The following is a 21,044-nucleotide window of genomic DNA, read 5'->3' on the forward strand; positions in this document are numbered from 1 at the left end:
GATTCAATGCAAATCGGCCACATTATGGCCTTCCTAGTAAAAAAGGGCCGAAAACGAGTAATGTCCTAAATTAACGAGGAGATTTTCTTAACCTCCATTTTGGCCGAATTTTTAGATAATGTAAAAATATCCCATGGAAGTCGTAGTTATGTTGTTTACCTATCCAACGAATTGTCACATGCTAAGATTCAATGCAAATTGGCCATATTATGGCCTTCCTAGTAAAAAAGGGTCGAAAACGAGTAATGTCCTAAATTAACGAGGAGATTTTCTTGACCTCCATTTTGGCCGACTTTTTAGAGAATGCAAAAATATACCATGGAAGTCGTAGTTATGTCGTTTACCTATCCAACGAATTGTCACATGCTAAGATTCAATGCAAATCGGCCACATAATGGCCTTCCTAGTAAAAAAGGGTCGAAAACGAGTAATGTCCTAAATTAACGAGGAGATTTTCTTGACCTCCATTTTGGCCGAATTTTCAGAGAATGCAAAAATATCCCATGGAAGTCGTAGTTATGTTGTTTACCTATCCAACGAATTGTCACATGCTAAGATTCAATGCAAATCGGCCACATTACGGCCTTCCTTGTAAAAAAGTGTCGAAAACGAGTAATGTCCTAAATTAACGAGGAGATTTTCTTGACCTCCATTTTGGCCGACTTTTTAGAGAATGCAAAAATATACCATGGAAGTCGTAGTTATGTCGTTTACCTATCCAACGAATTGTCACATGCTAAGATTCAATGCAAATCGGCCACATTATGGCCTTCCTAGTAAAAAAGGGTCGAAAACGAGTAATGTCCTAAATTAACGAGGAGATTTTCTTGACCTCCATTTTGGCCGAATTTTCAGAGAATGCAAAAATATCCCATGGAAGTCGTAGTTATGTTGTTTACCTATCCAACGAATTGTCACATGCTAAGATTCAATGCAAATCGGCCACATTACGGCCTTCCTTGTAAAAAAGGGTCGAAAACGAGTAATGTCCTAAATTAACGAGGAGATTTTCTTGACCTCCATTTTGGCCGACTTTTTAGAGAATGCAAAAATATCCCATGGAAGTCGTAGTTATGTTGTTTACCTATCCAACGAATTGTCACATGCTAAGATTCAATGCAAATCGGCCACATTATGGCCTTCCTAGTAAAAAAGGGTCGAAAACGAGTAATGTCCTAAATTAACGAGGAGATTTTCTTGACCTCCATTTTGGCCGACCTTTTAGAGAATGCAAAAATATACCATGGAAGTCGTAGTTATGTAGTTTACCTATCCAACGAATTGTCACATGCAAAGATTCAATGCAAATCGGCCACATTATGGCCTTCCTAGTAAAAAAGGGTCGAAAACGAGTAATGTCCTAAATTAACGAGGAGATTTTCTTGACCTCCATTTTGGCCGACTTTTTAGAGAATGCAAAAATATACCATGGAAGTCGTAGTTATGTCGTTTACCTATCCAACGAATTGTCACATGCTAAGATTCAATGCAAATCGGCCACATTATGGCCTTCCTAGTAAAAAAGGGTCGAAAAAGAGAAATGTCCTAAATTAACGAGGAGATTTTCTTGACCTCCATTTTGGCCGAATTTTTAGAGAATGCAAAAATATCCCATGGAAGTCGTAGTTATGTTGTTTACCTATCCAACGAATTGTCACATGCTAAGATTCAATGCAAATCGGCCACATTATGGCCTTCCTAGTAAAAAAGGGTCGAAAACGAGTAATGTCCTAAATTAACGAGGAGATTTTCTTAACCTCCATTTTGGCCGAATTTTTAGATAATGTAAAAATATCCCATGGAAGTCGTAGTTATGTTGTTTACCTATCCAACGAATTGTCACATGCTAAGATTCAATGCAAATTGGCCATATTATGGCCTTCCTAGTAAAAAAGGGTCGAAAACGAGTAATGTCCTAAATTAACGAGGAGATTTTCTTGACCTCCATTTTGGCCGACTTTTTAGAGAATGCAAAAATATACCATGGAAGTCGTAGTTATGTCGTTTACCTATCCAACGAATTGTCACATGCTAAGATTCAATGCAAATCGGCCACATAATGGCCTTCCTAGTAAAAAAGGGTCGAAAACGAGTAATGTCCTAAATTAACGAGGAGATTTTCTTGACCTCCATTTTGGCCGAATTTTCAGAGAATGCAAAAATATCCCATGGAAGTCGTAGTTATGTTGTTTACCTATCCAACGAGTTGTCACATGCTAAGATTCAATGCAAATCGGCCACATTACGGCCTTCCTTGTAAAAAAGTGTCGAAAACGAGTAATGTCCTAAATTAACGAGGAGATTTTCTTGACCTCCATTTTGGCCGACTTTTTAGAGAATGCAAAAATATACCATGGAAGTCGTAGTTATGTCGTTTACCTATCCAACGAATTGTCACATGCTAAGATTCAATGCAAATCGGCCACATTATGGCCTTCCTAGTAAAAAAGGGTCGAAAACGAGTAATGTCCTAAATTAACGAGGAGATTTTCTTGACCTCCATTTTGGCCGAATTTTCAGAGAATGCAAAAATATCCCATGGAAGTCGTAGTTATGTTGTTTACCTATCCAACGAATTGTCACATGCTAAGATTCAATGCAAATCGGCCACATTACGGCCTTCCTTGTAAAAAAGGGTCGAAAACGAGTAATGTCCTAAATTAACGAGGAGATTTTCTTGACCTCCATTTTGGCCGACTTTTTAGAGAATGCAAAAATATACCATGGAAGTCGTAGTTATGTAGTTTACCTATCCAACGAATTGTCACATGCAAAGATTCAATGCAAATCGGCCACATTATGGCCTTCCTAGTAAAAAAGGGTCGAAAACGAGTAATGTCCTAAATTAACGAGGAGATTTTCTTGACCTCCATTTTGGCCGACTTTTTAGAGAATGCAAAAACATCCCATGGAAGTCGTAGTTATGTTGTTTACCTATCCAACGAATTGTCACATGCTAAGATTCAATGCAAATCGGCCACATTATGGCCTTCCTAGTAAAAAAGGGTCGAAAACGAGTAATGTCCTAAATTAACGAGGAGATTTTCTTGACCTCCATTTTGGCCGAATTTTTAGAGAATGCAAAAATATCCCATGGAAGTCGTAGTTATGTTGTTTACCTATCCAACGAATTGTCACATGCTAAGATTCAATGCAAATCGGCCACATTATGGCCTTCCTAGTAAAAAAGGGTCGAAAACGAGTAATGTCCTAAATTAACGAGGAGATTTTCTTGACCTCCATTTTGGCCGAATTTTCAGAGAATGCAAAAATATCCCATGGAAGTCGTAGTTATGTTGTTTACCTATCCAACGAATTGTCACATGCTAAGATTCAATGCAAATCGGCCACATTACGGCCTTCCTTGTAAAAAAGGGTCGAAAACGAGTAATGTCCTAAATTAACGAGGAGATTTTCTTGACCTCCATTTTGGCCGACTTTTTAGAGAATGCAAAAATATACCATGGAAGTCGTAGTTATGTAGTTTACCTATCCAACGAATTGTCACATGCAAAGATTCAATGCAAATCGGCCACATTATGGCCTTCCTAGTAAAAAAGGGTCGAAAACGAGTAATGTCCTAAATTAACGAGGAGATTTTCTTGACCTCCATTTTGGCCGACTTTTTAGAGAATGCAAAAACATCCCATGGAAGTCGTAGTTATGTTGTTTACCTATCCAACGAATTGTCACATGCTAAGATTCAATGCAAATCGGCCACATTATGGCCTTCCTAGTAAAAAAGGGTCGAAAACGAGTAATGTCCTAAATTAACGAGGAGATTTTCTTGACCTCCATTTTGGCCGAATTTTTAGAGAATGCAAAAATATCCCATGGAAGTCGTAGTTATGTTGTTTACCTATCCAACGAATTGTCACATGCTAAGATTCAATGCAAATCGGCCACATTATGGCCTTCCTAGTAAAAAAGGGTCGAAAACGAGTAATGTCCTAAATTAACGAGGAGATTTTCTTAACCTCCATTTTGGCCGACTTTTTAGAGAATGCAAAAATATCCCATGGAAGTCGTAGTTATGTTGTTTACCTATCCAACGAATTGTCACATGCTAAGATTCAATGCAAATCGGCCACATTATGGCCTTCCTAGTAAAAAAGGGTCGAAAACGAGTAATGTCCTAAATTAACGAGGAGATTTTCTTGACCTCCATTTTGGCCGAATTTTTAGAGAATGCAAAAATATCCCATGGAAGTCGTAGTTATGTTGTTTACCTATCCAACGAATTGTCACATGCTAAGATTCAATGCAAATCGGCCACATTATGGCCTTCCTAGTAAAAAAGGGTCGAAAACGAGTAATGTCCTAAATTAACGAGGAGATTTTCTTGACCTCCATTTTGGCCGACTTTTTAGAGAATGCAAAAATATACCATGGAAGTCGTAGTTATGTCGTTTACCTATCCAACGAATTGTCACATGCTAAGATTCAATGCAAATCGGCCACATAATGGCCTTCCTAGTAAAAAAGGGTCGAAAACGAGTAATGTCCTAAATTAACGAGGAGATTTTCTTGACCTCCATTTTGGCCGAATTTTCAGAGAATGCAAAAATATCCCATGGAAGTCGTAGTTATGTTGTTTACCTATCCAACGAATTGTCACATGCTAAGATTCAATGCAAATCGGCCACATTACGGCCTTCCTTGTAAAAAAGTGTCGAAAACGAGTAATGTCCTAAATTAACGAGGAGATTTTCTTGACCTCCATTTTGGCCGACTTTTTAGAGAATGCAAAAATATACCATGGAAGTCGTAGTTATGTCGTTTACCTATCCAACGAATTGTCACATGCTAAGATTCAATGCAAATCGGCCACATTATGGCCTTCCTAGTAAAAAAGGGTCGAAAACGAGTAATGTCCTAAATTAACGAGGAGATTTTCTTGACCTCCATTTTGGCCGAATTTTCAGAGAATGCAAAAATATCCCATGGAAGTCGTAGTTATGTTGTTTACCTATCCAACGAATTGTCACATGCTAAGATTCAATGCAAATCGGCCACATTACGGCCTTCCTTGTAAAAAAGGGTCGAAAACGAGTAATGTCCTAAATTAACGAGGAGATTTTCTTGACCTCCATTTTGGCCGACTTTTTAGAGAATGCAAAAATATCCCATAAAGTCGTAGTTATGTTGTTTACCTATCCAACGAATTGTCACATGCTAAGATTCAATGCAAATCGGCCACATTATGGCCTTCCTAGTAAAAAAGGGTCGAAAACGAGTGATGTCCTAAATTAACGAGGAGATTTTCTTGACCTCCATTTTGGCCGACTTTTTAGAGAATGCAAAAATATACCATGGAAGTCGTAGTTATGTAGTTTACCTATCCAACGAATTGTCACATGCAAAGATTCAATGCAAATCGGCCACATTATGGCCTTCCTAGTAAAAAAGGGTCGAAAACGAGTAATGTCCTAAATTAACGAGGAGATTTTCTTGACCTCCATTTTGGCCGACTTTTTAGAGAATGCAAAAACATCCCATGGAAGTCGTAGTTATATTGTTTACCTATCCAACGAATTGTCACATGCTAAGATTCAATGCAAATCGGCCACATTATGGCCTTCCTAGTAAAAAAGGGTCGAAAACGAGTAATGTCCTAAATTAACGAGGAGATTTTCTTAACCTCCATTTTGGCCGAATTTTTAGAGAATGCAAAAATATACCATGGAAGTCGTAGTTATGTTGTTTACCTATCCAACGAATTGTCACTTGCTAAGATTCAATGCAAATCGGCCACATTATGGCCTTCCTAGTAAAAAAGGGTCGAAAACGAGTAATGTCCTAAATTAACGAGGAGATTTTCTTGACCTCCATTTTGGCCGACTTTTTAGAGAATGCAAAAATATCCCATGGAAGTCGTAGTTATGTTGTTTACCTATCCAACGAATTGTCACATGCTAAGATTCAATGCAAATCGGCCACATTATGGCCTTCCTAGTAAAAAAGGGTCGAAAACGAGTAATGTCCTAAATTAACGAGGAGATTTTCTTGACCTCCATTTTGGCCGACTTTTTAGAGAATGCAAAAATATCCCACGGAAGTCGTAGCTATGTTGGTTACCTATCCAACGAATTGTAACATGCTAAGATTCAATGCAAATCGGCCATATTATGGCCTTCCTAGTAAAAAATGGTCGAAAACGAAGAATGTCCTAAATTAACGAGGAGATTTTCTTGACCTCCATTTTGGCCGAATTTTTAGAGAATGCAAAAATATCCCATGGAAGTCGTAGTTATGTTGTTTACCTATCCAATGAATTGTCACTTGCTAAGATTCAATGCAAATCGGCCACATTATGGCCTTCCTAGTAAAAAAGGGTCGAAAACGAGTAATGTCCTAAATTAATGAGGAGATTTTCTTAACCTCCATTTTGTCCGAATTTTTAGAGAATGCAAAAATATCTGATGGAAGTCGTAGTTATGTTGTTTACCTATCCAACGAATTGTCACATGCTAAGATTCAATGCAAATCGGCCACATTATGGCCTTCCTAGTAAAAAAGGGTCGAAAACGAGTAATGTCCTAAATTAACGAGGAGATTTTCTTGACCTCCATTTTGGCCGACTTTTTAGAGAATGCAAAAATATCCCATGGAAGTCGTAGTTATGTTGTTTACCTATCCAACGAATTGTCACATGCTAAGATTCAATGCAAATCGGCCACATTATGGCCTTCCTAGTAAAAAAGGGTCGAAAACGAGTAATGTCCTAAATTAACGAGGAGATTTTCTTGACCTCCATTTTGGCCGAATTTTTAGATAATGTAAAAATATCCCATGGAAGTCGTAGTTATGTTGTTTACCTATCCAACGAATTGTCACATGCTAAGATTCAATGCAAATTGGCCACATTATGGCCTTCCTAGTAAAAAAGGGTCGAAAACGAGTAATGTCCTAAATTAACGAGGAGATTTTCTTGACCTCCATTTTGGCCGTCTTTTTAGAGAATGCAAAAATATCCCATGGAAGTCGTAGTTATGTTGTTTACCTATCCAACGAATTGTCACTTGCTAAGATTCAATGCAAATCGGCCACATTATGGCCTTCCTAGTAAAAAAGGGTCGAAAACGAGTAATGTCCTAAATTAACGAGGAGATTTTCTTGACCTCCATTTTGGCCGACTTTTTAGAGAATGCAAAAATATCCCATGGAAGTCGTAGTTATGTTGTTTACCTATCCAACGAATTGTCACATGCTAAGATTCAATGCAAATTGGCCACATTATGGCCTTCCTAGTAAAAAAGGGTCGAAAACGAGTAATGCCCTAAATTAACGAGGAGATTTTCTTGACCTCCCTTTTGGCCGACTTTTTAGAGAATGCAAAAATATCCCACGGAAGTCGTAGCTATGTTGGTTACCTATCCAACGAATTGTAACATGCTAAGATTCAATGCAAATCGGCCACATTATGGCCTTCCTAGTAAAAAATGGTCGAAAACGAGTAATGTCCTAAATTAACGAGGAGATTTTCTTGACCTCCATTTTGGCCGAATTTTTAGAGAATGCAAAAATATCCCATGGAAGTCGTAGTTATGTTGTTTACCTATCCAACGAATTGTCACATGCTAAGATTCAATGCAAATCGGCCACATTATGGCCTTCCTAGTAAAAAAGGGCCGAAAACGAGTAATGTCCTAAATTAACGAGGAGATTTTCTTAACCTCCATTTTGGCCGAATTTTTAGATAATGTAAAAATATCCCATGGAAGTCGTAGTTATGTTGTTTACCTATCCAACGAATTGTCACATGCTAAGATTCAATGCAAATTGGCCACATTACGGCCTTCCTTGTAAAAAAGTGTCGAAAACGAGTAATGTCCTAAATTAACGAGGAGATTTTCTTGACCTCCATTTTGGCCGAATTTTCAGAGAATGCAAAAATATCCCATGGAAGTCGTAGTTATGTTGTTTACCTATCCAACGAGTTGTCACATGCTAAGATTCAATGCAAATCGGCCACATTACGGCCTTCCTTGTAAAAAAGTGTCGAAAACGAGTAATGTCCTAAATTAACGAGGAGATTTTCTTGACCTCCATTTTGGCCGACTTTTTAGAGAATGCAAAAATATACCATGGAAGTCGTAGTTATGTCGTTTACCTATCCAACGAATTGTCACATGCTAAGATTCAATGCAAATCGGCCACATTATGGCCTTCCTAGTAAAAAAGGGTCGAAAACGAGTAATGTCCTAAATTAACGAGGAGATTTTCTTGACCTCCATTTTGGCCGAATTTTCAGAGAATGCAAAAATATCCCATGGAAGTCGTAGTTATGTTGTTTACCTATCCAACGAATTGTCACATGCTAAGATTCAATGCAAATCGGCCACATTACGGCCTTCCTTGTAAAAAAGGGTCGAAAACGAGTAATGTCCTAAATTAACGAGGAGATTTTCTTGACCTCCATTTTGGCCGACTTTTTAGAGAATGCAAAAATATACCATGGAAGTCGTAGTTATGTAGTTTACCTATCCAACGAATTGTCACATGCAAAGATTCAATGCAAATCGGCCACATTATGGCCTTCCTAGTAAAAAAGGGTCGAAAACGAGTAATGTCCTAAATTAACGAGGAGATTTTCTTGACCTCCATTTTGGCCGACTTTTTAGAGAATGCAAAAACATCCCATGGAAGTCGTAGTTATGTTGTTTACCTATCCAACGAATTGTCACATGCTAAGATTCAATGCAAATCGGCCACATTATGGCCTTCCTAGTAAAAAAGGGTCGAAAACGAGTAATGTCCTAAATTAACGAGGAGATTTTCTTGACCTCCATTTTGGCCGAATTTTTAGAGAATGCAAAAATATCCCATGGAAGTCGTAGTTATGTTGTTTACCTATCCAACGAATTGTCACATGCTAAGATTCAATGCAAATCGGCCACATTATGGCCTTCCTAGTAAAAAAGGGTCGAAAACGAGTAATGTCCTAAATTAACGAGGAGATTTTCTTAACCTCCATTTTGGCCGACTTTTTAGAGAATGCAAAAATATCCCATGGAAGTCGTAGTTATGTTGTTTACCTATCCAACGAATTGTCACATGCTAAGATTCAATGCAAATCGGCCACATTATGGCCTTCCTAGTAAAAAAGGGTCGAAAACGAGTAATGTCCTAAATTAACGAGGAGATTTTCTTGACCTCCATTTTGGCCGAATTTTTAGAGAATGCAAAAATATCCCATGGAAGTCGTAGTTATGTTGTTTACCTATCCAACGAATTGTCACATGCTAAGATTCAATGCAAATCGGCCACATTATGGCCTTCCTAGTAAAAAAGGGTCGAAAACGAGTAATGTCCTAAATTAACGAGGAGATTTTCTTGACCTCCATTTTGGCCGACTTTTTAGAGAATGCAAAAATATACCATGGAAGTCGTAGTTATGTCGTTTACCTATCCAACGAATTGTCACATGCTAAGATTCAATGCAAATCGGCCACATAATGGCCTTCCTAGTAAAAAAGGGTCGAAAACGAGTAATGTCCTAAATTAACGAGGAGATTTTCTTGACCTCCATTTTGGCCGAATTTTCAGAGAATGCAAAAATATCCCATGGAAGTCGTAGTTATGTTGTTTACCTATCCAACGAATTGTCACATGCTAAGATTCAATGCAAATCGGCCACATTACGGCCTTCCTTGTAAAAAAGTGTCGAAAACGAGTAATGTCCTAAATTAACGAGGAGATTTTCTTGACCTCCATTTTGGCCGACTTTTTAGAGAATGCAAAAATATACCATGGAAGTCGTAGTTATGTCGTTTACCTATCCAACGAATTGTCACATGCTAAGATTCAATGCAAATCGGCCACATTATGGCCTTCCTAGTAAAAAAGGGTCGAAAACGAGTAATGTCCTAAATTAACGAGGAGATTTTCTTGACCTCCATTTTGGCCGAATTTTCAGAGAATGCAAAAATATCCCATGGAAGTCGTAGTTATGTTGTTTACCTATCCAACGAATTGTCACATGCTAAGATTCAATGCAAATCGGCCACATTACGGCCTTCCTTGTAAAAAAGGGTCGAAAACGAGTAATGTCCTAAATTAACGAGGAGATTTTCTTGACCTCCATTTTGGCCGACTTTTTAGAGAATGCAAAAATATCCCATAAAGTCGTAGTTATGTTGTTTACCTATCCAACGAATTGTCACATGCTAAGATTCAATGCAAATCGGCCACATTATGGCCTTCCTAGTAAAAAAGGGTCGAAAACGAGTGATGTCCTAAATTAACGAGGAGATTTTCTTGACCTCCATTTTGGCCGACTTTTTAGAGAATGCAAAAATATACCATGGAAGTCGTAGTTATGTAGTTTACCTATCCAACGAATTGTCACATGCAAAGATTCAATGCAAATCGGCCACATTATGGCCTTCCTAGTAAAAAAGGGTCGAAAACGAGTAATGTCCTAAATTAACGAGGAGATTTTCTTGACCTCCATTTTGGCCGACTTTTTAGAGAATGCAAAAACATCCCATGGAAGTCGTAGTTATGTTGTTTACCTATCCAACGAATTGTCACATGCTAAGATTCAATGCAAATCGGCCACATTATGGCCTTCCTAGTAAAAAAGGGTCGAAAACGAGTAATGTCCTAAATTAACGAGGAGATTTTCTTAACCTCCATTTTGGCCGAATTTTTAGAGAATGCAAAAATATACCATGGAAGTCGTAGTTATGTTGTTTACCTATCCAACGAATTGTCACTTGCTAAGATTCAATGCAAATCGGCCACATTATGGCCTTCCTAGTAAAAAAGGGTCGAAAACGAGTAATGTCCTAAATTAACGAGGAGATTTTCTTGACCTCCATTTTGGCCGACTTTTTAGAGAATGCAAAAATATCCCATGGAAGTCGTAGTTATGTTGTTTACCTATCCAACGAATTGTCACATGCTAAGATTCAATGCAAATCGGCCACATTATGGCCTTCCTAGTAAAAAAGGGTCGAAAACGAGTAATGTCCTAAATTAACGAGGAGATTTTCTTGACCTCCATTTTGGCCGACTTTTTAGAGAATGCAAAAATATCCCACGGAAGTCGTAGCTATGTTGGTTACCTATCCAACGAATTGTAACATGCTAAGATTCAATGCAAATCGGCCATATTATGGCCTTCCTAGTAAAAAATGGTCGAAAACGAAGAATGTCCTAAATTAACGAGGAGATTTTCTTGACCTCCATTTTGGCCGAATTTTTAGAGAATGCAAAAATATCCCATGGAAGTCGTAGTTATGTTGTTTACCTATCCAATGAATTGTCACTTGCTAAGATTCAATGCAAATCGGCCACATTATGGCCTTCCTAGTAAAAAAGGGTCGAAAACGAGTAATGTCCTAAATTAATGAGGAGATTTTCTTAACCTCCATTTTGTCCGAATTTTTAGAGAATGCAAAAATATCTGATGGAAGTCGTAGTTATGTTGTTTACCTATCCAACGAATTGTCACATGCTAAGATTCAATGCAAATCGGCCACATTATGGCCTTCCTAGTAAAAAAGGGTCGAAAACGAGTAATGTCCTAAATTAACGAGGAGATTTTCTTGACCTCCATTTTGGCCGACTTTTTAGAGAATGCAAAAATATCCCATGGAAGTCGTAGTTATGTTGTTTACCTATCCAACGAATTGTCACATGCTAAGATTCAATGCAAATCGGCCACATTATGGCCTTCCTAGTAAAAAAGGGTCGAAAACGAGTAATGTCCTAAATTAACGAGGAGATTTTCTTGACCTCCATTTTGGCCGAATTTTTAGATAATGTAAAAATATCCCATGGAAGTCGTAGTTATGTTGTTTACCTATCCAACGAATTGTCACATGCTAAGATTCAATGCAAATTGGCCACATTATGGCCTTCCTAGTAAAAAAGGGTCGAAAACGAGTAATGTCCTAAATTAACGAGGAGATTTTCTTGACCTCCATTTTGGCCGTCTTTTTAGAGAATGCAAAAATATCCCATGGAAGTCGTAGTTATGTTGTTTACCTATCCAACGAATTGTCACTTGCTAAGATTCAATGCAAATCGGCCACATTATGGCCTTCCTAGTAAAAAAGGGTCGAAAACGAGTAATGTCCTAAATTAACGAGGAGATTTTCTTGACCTCCATTTTGGCCGACTTTTTAGAGAATGCAAAAATATCCCATGGAAGTCGTAGTTATGTTGTTTACCTATCCAACGAATTGTCACATGCTAAGATTCAATGCAAATTGGCCACATTATGGCCTTCCTAGTAAAAAAGGGTCGAAAACGAGTAATGCCCTAAATTAACGAGGAGATTTTCTTGACCTCCCTTTTGGCCGACTTTTTAGAGAATGCAAAAATATCCCACGGAAGTCGTAGCTATGTTGGTTACCTATCCAACGAATTGTAACATGCTAAGATTCAATGCAAATCGGCCACATTATGGCCTTCCTAGTAAAAAATGGTCGAAAACGAGTAATGTCCTAAATTAACGAGGAGATTTTCTTGACCTCCATTTTGGCCGAATTTTTAGAGAATGCAAAAATATCCCATGGAAGTCGTAGTTATGTTGTTTACCTATCCAACGAATTGTCACATGCTAAGATTCAATGCAAATCGGCCACATTATGGCCTTCCTAGTAAAAAAGGGCCGAAAACGAGTAATGTCCTAAATTAACGAGGAGATTTTCTTAACCTCCATTTTGGCCGAATTTTTAGATAATGTAAAAATATCCCATGGAAGTCGTAGTTATGTTGTTTACCTATCCAACGAATTGTCACATGCTAAGATTCAATGCAAATTGGCCATATTATGGCCTTCCTAGTAAAAAAGGGTCGAAAACGAGTAATGTCCTAAATTAACGAGGAGATTTTCTTGACCTCCATTTTGGCCGACTTTTTAGAGAATGCAAAAATATACCATGGAAGTCGTAGTTATGTCGTTTACCTATCCAACGAATTGTCACATGCTAAGATTCAATGCAAATCGGCCACATAATGGCCTTCCTAGTAAAAAAGGGTCGAAAACGAGTAATGTCCTAAATTAACGAGGAGATTTTCTTGACCTCCATTTTGGCCGAATTTTCAGAGAATGCAAAAATATCCCATGGAAGTCGTAGTTATGTTGTTTACCTATCCAACGAATTGTCACATGCTAAGATTCAATGCAAATCGGCCACATTACGGCCTTCCTTGTAAAAAAGTGTCGAAAACGAGTAATGTCCTAAATTAACGAGGAGATTTTCTTGACCTCCATTTTGGCCGACTTTTTAGAGAATGCAAAAATATACCATGGAAGTCGTAGTTATGTCGTTTACCTATCCAACGAATTGTCACATGCTAAGATTCAATGCAAATCGGCCACATTATGGCCTTCCTAGTAAAAAAGGGTCGAAAACGAGTAATGTCCTAAATTAACGAGGAGATTTTCTTGACCTCCATTTTGGCCGAATTTTCAGAGAATGCAAAAATATCCCATGGAAGTCGTAGTTATGTTGTTTACCTATCCAACGAATTGTCACATGCTAAGATTCAATGCAAATCGGCCACATTACGGCCTTCCTTGTAAAAAAGGGTCGAAAACGAGTAATGTCCTAAATTAACGAGGAGATTTTCTTGACCTCCATTTTGGCCGACTTTTTAGAGAATGCAAAAATATCCCATGGAAGTCGTAGTTATGTTGTTTACCTATCCAACGAATTGTCACATGCTAAGATTCAATGCAAATCGGCCACATTATGGCCTTCCTAGTAAAAAAGGGTCGAAAACGAGTAATGTCCTAAATTAACGAGGAGATTTTCTTGACCTCCATTTTGGCCGACCTTTTAGAGAATGCAAAAATATACCATGGAAGTCGTAGTTATGTAGTTTACCTATCCAACGAATTGTCACATGCAAAGATTCAATGCAAATCGGCCACATTATGGCCTTCCTAGTAAAAAAGGGTCGAAAACGAGTAATGTCCTAAATTAACGAGGAGATTTTCTTGACCTCCATTTTGGCCGACTTTTTAGAGAATGCAAAAATATACCATGGAAGTCGTAGTTATGTCGTTTACCTATCCAACGAATTGTCACATGCTAAGATTCAATGCAAATCGGCCACATTATGGCCTTCCTAGTAAAAAAGGGTCGAAAAAGAGAAATGTCCTAAATTAACGAGGAGATTTTCTTGACCTCCATTTTGGCCGAATTTTTAGAGAATGCAAAAATATCCCATGGAAGTCGTAGTTATGTTGTTTACCTATCCAACGAATTGTCACATGCTAAGATTCAATGCAAATCGGCCACATTATGGCCTTCCTAGTAAAAAAGGGTCGAAAACGAGTAATGTCCTAAATTAACGAGGAGATTTTCTTAACCTCCATTTTGGCCGAATTTTTAGATAATGTAAAAATATCCCATGGAAGTCGTAGTTATGTTGTTTACCTATCCAACGAATTGTCACATGCTAAGATTCAATGCAAATTGGCCATATTATGGCCTTCCTAGTAAAAAAGGGTCGAAAACGAGTAATGTCCTAAATTAACGAGGAGATTTTCTTGACCTCCATTTTGGCCGACTTTTTAGAGAATGCAAAAATATACCATGGAAGTCGTAGTTATGTCGTTTACCTATCCAACGAATTGTCACATGCTAAGATTCAATGCAAATCGGCCACATAATGGCCTTCCTAGTAAAAAAGGGTCGAAAACGAGTAATGTCCTAAATTAACGAGGAGATTTTCTTGACCTCCATTTTGGCCGAATTTTCAGAGAATGCAAAAATATCCCATGGAAGTCGTAGTTATGTTGTTTACCTATCCAACGAGTTGTCACATGCTAAGATTCAATGCAAATCGGCCACATTACGGCCTTCCTTGTAAAAAAGTGTCGAAAACGAGTAATGTCCTAAATTAACGAGGAGATTTTCTTGACCTCCATTTTGGCCGACTTTTTAGAGAATGCAAAAATATACCATGGAAGTCGTAGTTATGTTACTAAATTAACGAGGAGATTTTCTTGACCTCCATTTTGGCCGAATTTTCAGAGAATGCAAAAATATCCCATGGAAGTCGTAGTTATGTTGTTTACCTATCCAACGAATTGTCACATGCTAAGATTCAATGCAAATCGGCCACATTACGGCCTTCCTTGTAAAAAAGGGTCGAAAACGAGTAATGTCCTAAATTAACGAGGAGATTTTCTTGACCTCCATTTTGGCCGACTTTTTAGAGAATGCAAAAATATCCCATGGAAGTCGTAGTTATGTTGTTTACCAATCCAACGAATTGTCACATGCTAAGATTCAATGCAAATCGGCCACATTATGGCCTTCCTAGTAAAAAAGGGTCGAAAACGAGTAATGTCCTAAATTAACGAGGAGATTTTCTTGACCTCCATTTTGGCCGACCTTTTAGAGAATGCAAAAATATACCATGGAAGTCGTAGTTATGTAGTTTACCTATCCAACGAATTGTCACATGCAAAGATTCAATGCAAATCGGCCACATTATGGCCTTCCTAGTAAAAAAGGGTCGAAAACGAGTAATGTCCTAAATTAACGAGGAGATTTTCTTGACCTCCATTTTGGCCGACTTTTTAGAGAATGCAAAAATATACCATGGAAGTCGTAGTTATGTCGTTTACCTATCCAACGAATTGTCACATGCTAAGATTCAATGCAAATCGGCCACATTATGGCCTTCCTAGTAAAAAAGGGTCGAAAAAGAGAAATGTCCTAAATTAACGAGGAGATTTTCTTGACCTCCATTTTGGCCGAATTTTTAGAGAATGCAAAAATATCCCATGGAAGTCGTAGTTATGTTGTTTACCTATCCAACGAATTGTCACATGCTAAGATTCAATGCAAATCGGCCACATTATGGCCTTCCTAGTAAAAAAGGGTCGAAAACGAGTAATGTCCTAAATTAACGAGGAGATTTTCTTAACCTCCATTTTGGCCGAATTTTTAGATAATGTAAAAATATCCCATGGAAGTCGTAGTTATGTTGTTTACCTATCCAACGAATTGTCACATGCTAAGATTCAATGCAAATTGGCCATATTATGGCCTTCCTAGTAAAAAAGGGTCGAAAACGAGTAATGTCCTAAATTAACGAGGAGATTTTCTTGACCTCCATTTTGGCCGACTTTTTAGAGAATGCAAAAATATACCATGGAAGTCGTAGTTATGTCGTTTACCTATCCAACGAATTGTCACATGCTAAGATTCAATGCAAATCGGCCACATAATGGCCTTCCTAGTAAAAAAGGGTCGAAAACGAGTAATGTCCTAAATTAACGAGGAGATTTTCTTGACCTCCATTTTGGCCGAATTTTCAGAGAATGCAAAAATATCCCATGGAAGTCGTAGTTATGTTGTTTACCTATCCAACGAGTTGTCACATGCTAAGATTCAATGCAAATCGGCCACATTACGGCCTTCCTTGTAAAAAAGTGTCGAAAACGAGTAATGTCCTAAATTAACGAGGAGATTTTCTTGACCTCCATTTTGGCCGACTTTTTAGAGAATGCAAAAATATACCATGGAAGTCGTAGTTATGTCGTTTACCTATCCAACGAATTGTCACATGCTAAGATTCAATGCAAATCGGCCACATAATGGCCTTCCTAGTAAAAAAGGGTCGAAAACGAGTAATGTCCTAAATTAACGAGGAGATTTTCTTGACCTCCATTTTGGCCGAATTTTCAGAGAATGCAAAAATATCCCATGGAAGTCGTAGTTATGTTGTTTACCTATCCAACGAGTTGTCACATGCTAAGATTCAATGCAAATCGGCCACATTACGGCCTTCCTTGTAAAAAAGTGTCGAAAACGAGTAATGTCCTAAATTAACGAGGAGATTTTCTTGACCTCCATTTTGGCCGACTTTTTAGAGAATGCAAAAATATACCATGGAAGTCGTAGTTATGTCGTTTACCTATCCAACGAATTGTCACATGCTAAGATTCAATGCAAATCGGCCACATTATGGCCTTCCTAGTAAAAAAGGGTCGAAAACGAGTAATGTCCTAAATTAACGAGGAGATTTTCTTGACCTCCATTTTGGCCGAATTTTCAGAGAATGCAAAAATATCCCATGGAAGTCGTAGTTATGTTGTTTACCTATCCAACGAATTGTCACATGCTAAGATTCAATGCAAATCGGCCACATTACGGCCTTCCTTGTAAAAAAGGGTCGAAAACGAGTAATGTCCTAAATTAACGAGGAGATTTTCTTGACCTCCATTTTGGCCGACTTTTTAGAGAATGCAAAAATATACCATGGAAGTCGTAGTTATGTAGTTTACCTATCCAACGAATTATCACATGCAAAGATTCAATGCAAATCGGCCACATTATGGCCTTCCTAGTAAAAAAGGGTCGAAAACGAGTAATGTCCTAAATTAACGAGGAGATTTTCTTGACCTCCATTTTGGCCGACTTTTTAGAGAATGCAAAAACATCCCATGGAAGTCGTAGTTATGTTGTTTACCTATCCAACGAATTGTCACATGCTAAGATTCAATGCAAATCGGCCACATTATGGCCTTCCTAGTAAAAAAGGGTCGAAAACGAGTAATGTCCTAAATTAACGAGGAGATTTTCTTGACCTCCATTTTGGCCGAATTTTTAGAGAATGCAAAAATATCCCATGGAAGTCGTAGTTATGTTGTTTACCTATCCAACGAATTGTCACATGCTAAGATTCAATGCAAATCGGCCACATTATGGCCTTCCTAGTAAAAAAGTGTCGAAAACGAGTAATGTCCTAAATTAACGAGGAGATTTTCTTGACCTCCATTTTGGCCGACTTTTTAGAGAATGCAAAAATATACCATGGAAGTCGTAGTTATGTCGTTTACCTATCCAACGAATTGTCACATGCTAAGATTCAATGCAAATCGGCCACATTATGGCCTTCCTAGTAAAAAAGGGTCGAAAAAGAGAAATGTCCTAAATTAACGAGGAGATTTTCTTGACCTCCATTTTGGCCGAATTTTTAGAGAATGCAAAAATATCCCATGGAAGTCGTAGTTATGTTGTTTACCTATCCAACGAATTGTCACATGCTAAGATTCAATGCAAATCGGCCACATTATGGCCTTCCTAGTAAAAAAGGGTCGAAAACGAGTAATGTCCTAAATTAACGAGGAGATTTTCTTAACCTCCATTTTGGCCGAATTTTTAGATAATGTAAAAATATCCCATGGAAGTCGTAGTTATGTTGTTTACCTATCCAACGAATTGTCACATGCTAAGATTCAATGCAAATTGGCCATATTATGGCCTTCCTAGTAAAAAAGGGTCGAAAACGAGTAATGTCCTAAATTAACGAGGAGATTTTCTTGACCTCCATTTTGGCCGACTTTTTAGAGAATGCAAAAATATACCATGGAAGTCGTAGTTATGTCGTTTACCTATCCAACGAATTGTCACATGCTAAGATTCAATGCAAATCGGCCACATAATGGCCTTCCTAGTAAAAAAGGGTCGAAAACGAGTAATGTCCTAAATTAACGAGGAGATTTTCTTGACCTCCATTTTGGCCGAATTTTCAGAGAATGCAAAAATATCCCATGGAAGTCGTAGTTATGTTGTTTACCTATCCAACGAATTGTCACATGCTAAGATTCAATGCAAATCGGCCACATTACGGCCTTCCTTGTAAAAAAGGGTCGAAAACGAGTAATGTCCTAAATTAACGAGGAGATTTTCTTGACCTCCATTTTGGCCGACTTTTTAGAGAATGCAAAAATATACCATGGAAGTCGTAGTTATGTAGTTTACCTATCCAACGAATTATCACATGCAAAGATTCAATGCAAATCGGCCACATTATGGCCTTCCTAGTAAAAAAGGGTCGAAAACGAGTAATGTCCTAAATTAACGAGGAGATTTTCTTGACCTCCATTTTGGCCGACTTTTTAGAGAATGCAAAAACATCCCATGGAAGTCGTAGTTATGTTGTTTACCTATCCAACGAATTGTCACATGCTAAGATTCAATGCAAATCGGCCACATTATGGCCTTCCTAGTAAAAAAGGGTCGAAAACGAGTAATGTCCTAAATTAACGAGGAGATTTTCTTGACCTCCATTTTGGCCGAATTTTTAGAGAATGCAAAAATATCCCATGGAAGTCGTAGTTATGTTGTTTACCTATCCAACGAATTGTCACATGCTAAGATTCAATGCAAATCGGCCACATTATGGCCTTCCTAGTAAAAAAGTGTCGAAAACGAGTAATGTCCTAAATTAACGAGGAGATTTTCTTGACCTCCATTTTGGCCGACTTTTTAGAGAATGCAAAAATATACCATGGAAGTCGTAGTTATGTCGTTTACCTATCCAACGAATTGTCACATGCTAAGATTCAATGCAAATCGGCCACATTATGGCCTTCCTAGTAAAAAAGGGTCGAAAAAGAGAAATGTCCTAAATTAACGAGGAGATTTTCTTGACCTCCATTTTGGCCGAATTTTTAGAGAATGCAAAAATATCCCATGGAAGTCGTAGTTATGTTGTTTACCTATCCAACGAATTGTCACATGCTAAGATTCAATGCAAATCGGCCACATTATGGCCTTCCTAGTAAAAAAGGGTCGAAAACGAGTAATGTCCTAAATTAACGAGGAGATTTTCTTAACCTCCATTTTGGCCGAATTTTTAGATAATGTAAAAATATCCCATGGAAGTCGTAGTTATGTTGTTTACCTATCCAACGAATTGTCACATGCTAAGATTCAATGCAAATTGGCCATATTATGGCCTTCCTAGTAAAAAAGGGTCGAAAACGAGTAATGTCCTAAATTAACGAGGAGATTTTCTTGACCTCCATTTTGGCCGACTTTTTAGAGAATGCAAAAATATACCATGGAAGTCGTAGTTATGTCGTTTACCTATCCAACGAATTGTCACATGCTAAGATTCAATGCAAATCGGCCACATAATGGCCTTCCTAGTAAAAAAGGGTCGAAAACGAGTAATGTCCTAAATTAACGAGGAGATTTTCTTGACCTCCATTTTGGCCGAATTTTCAGAGAATGCAAAAATATCCCATGGAAGTCGTAGTTATGTTGTTTACCTATCCAACGAGTTGTCACATGCTAAGATTCAATGCAAATCGGCCACATTACGGCCTTCCTTGTAAAAAAGTGTCGAAAACGAGTAATGTCCTAAATTAACGAGGAGATTTTCTTGACCTCCATTTTGGCCGACTTTTTAGAGAATGCAAAAATATACCATGGAAGTCGTAGTTATGTCGTTTACCTATCCAACGAATTGTCACATGCTAAGATTCAATGCAAATCGGCCACATTATGGCCTTCCTAGTAAAAAAGGGTCGAAAACGAGTAATGTCCTAAATTAAGGAGGAGATTTTCTTGACCTCCATTTTGGCCGAATTTTCAGAGAATGCAAAAATATCCCATGGAAGTCGTAGTTATGTTGTTTACCTATCCAACGAATTGTCACATGCTAAGATTCAATGCAAATCGGCCACATTACGGCCTTCCTTGTAAAAAAGGGTCGAAAACGAGTAATGTCCTAAATTAACGAGGAGATTTTCTTGACCTCCATTTTGGCCGACTTTTTAGAGAATGCAAAAATATACCATGGAAGTCGTAGTTATGTAGTTTACCTATCCAACGAATTGTCACATGCAAAGATTCAATGCAAATCGGCCACATTATGGCCTTCCTAGTAAAAAAGGGTCGAAAACGAGTAATGTCCTAAATTAACGAGGAGATTTTCTTGACCTCCATTTTGGCCGACTTTTTAGAGAATGCAAAAACATCCCATGGAAGTCGTAGTTATGTTGTTTACCTATCCAACGAATTGTCACATGCTAAGATTCAATGCAAATCGGCCACATTATGGCCTTCCTAGTAAAAAAGGGTCGAAAACGAGTAATGTCCTAAATTAACGAGGAGATTTTCTTGACCTCCATTTTGGCCGAATTTTTAGAGAATGCAAAAATATCCCATGGAAGTCGTAGTTATGTTGTTTACCTATCCAACGAATTGTCACATGCTAAGATTCAATGCAAATCGGCCACATTATGGCCTTCCTAGTAAAAAAGGGTCGAA

Source organism: Medicago sativa, chromosome 3 (assembly GCF_051527215.1).
Source record: "Medicago sativa cultivar Bolivia chromosome 3, Bolivia_mono, whole genome shotgun sequence".
Classification (NCBI taxonomy): domain Eukaryota; kingdom Viridiplantae; phylum Streptophyta; class Magnoliopsida; order Fabales; family Fabaceae; genus Medicago; species Medicago sativa.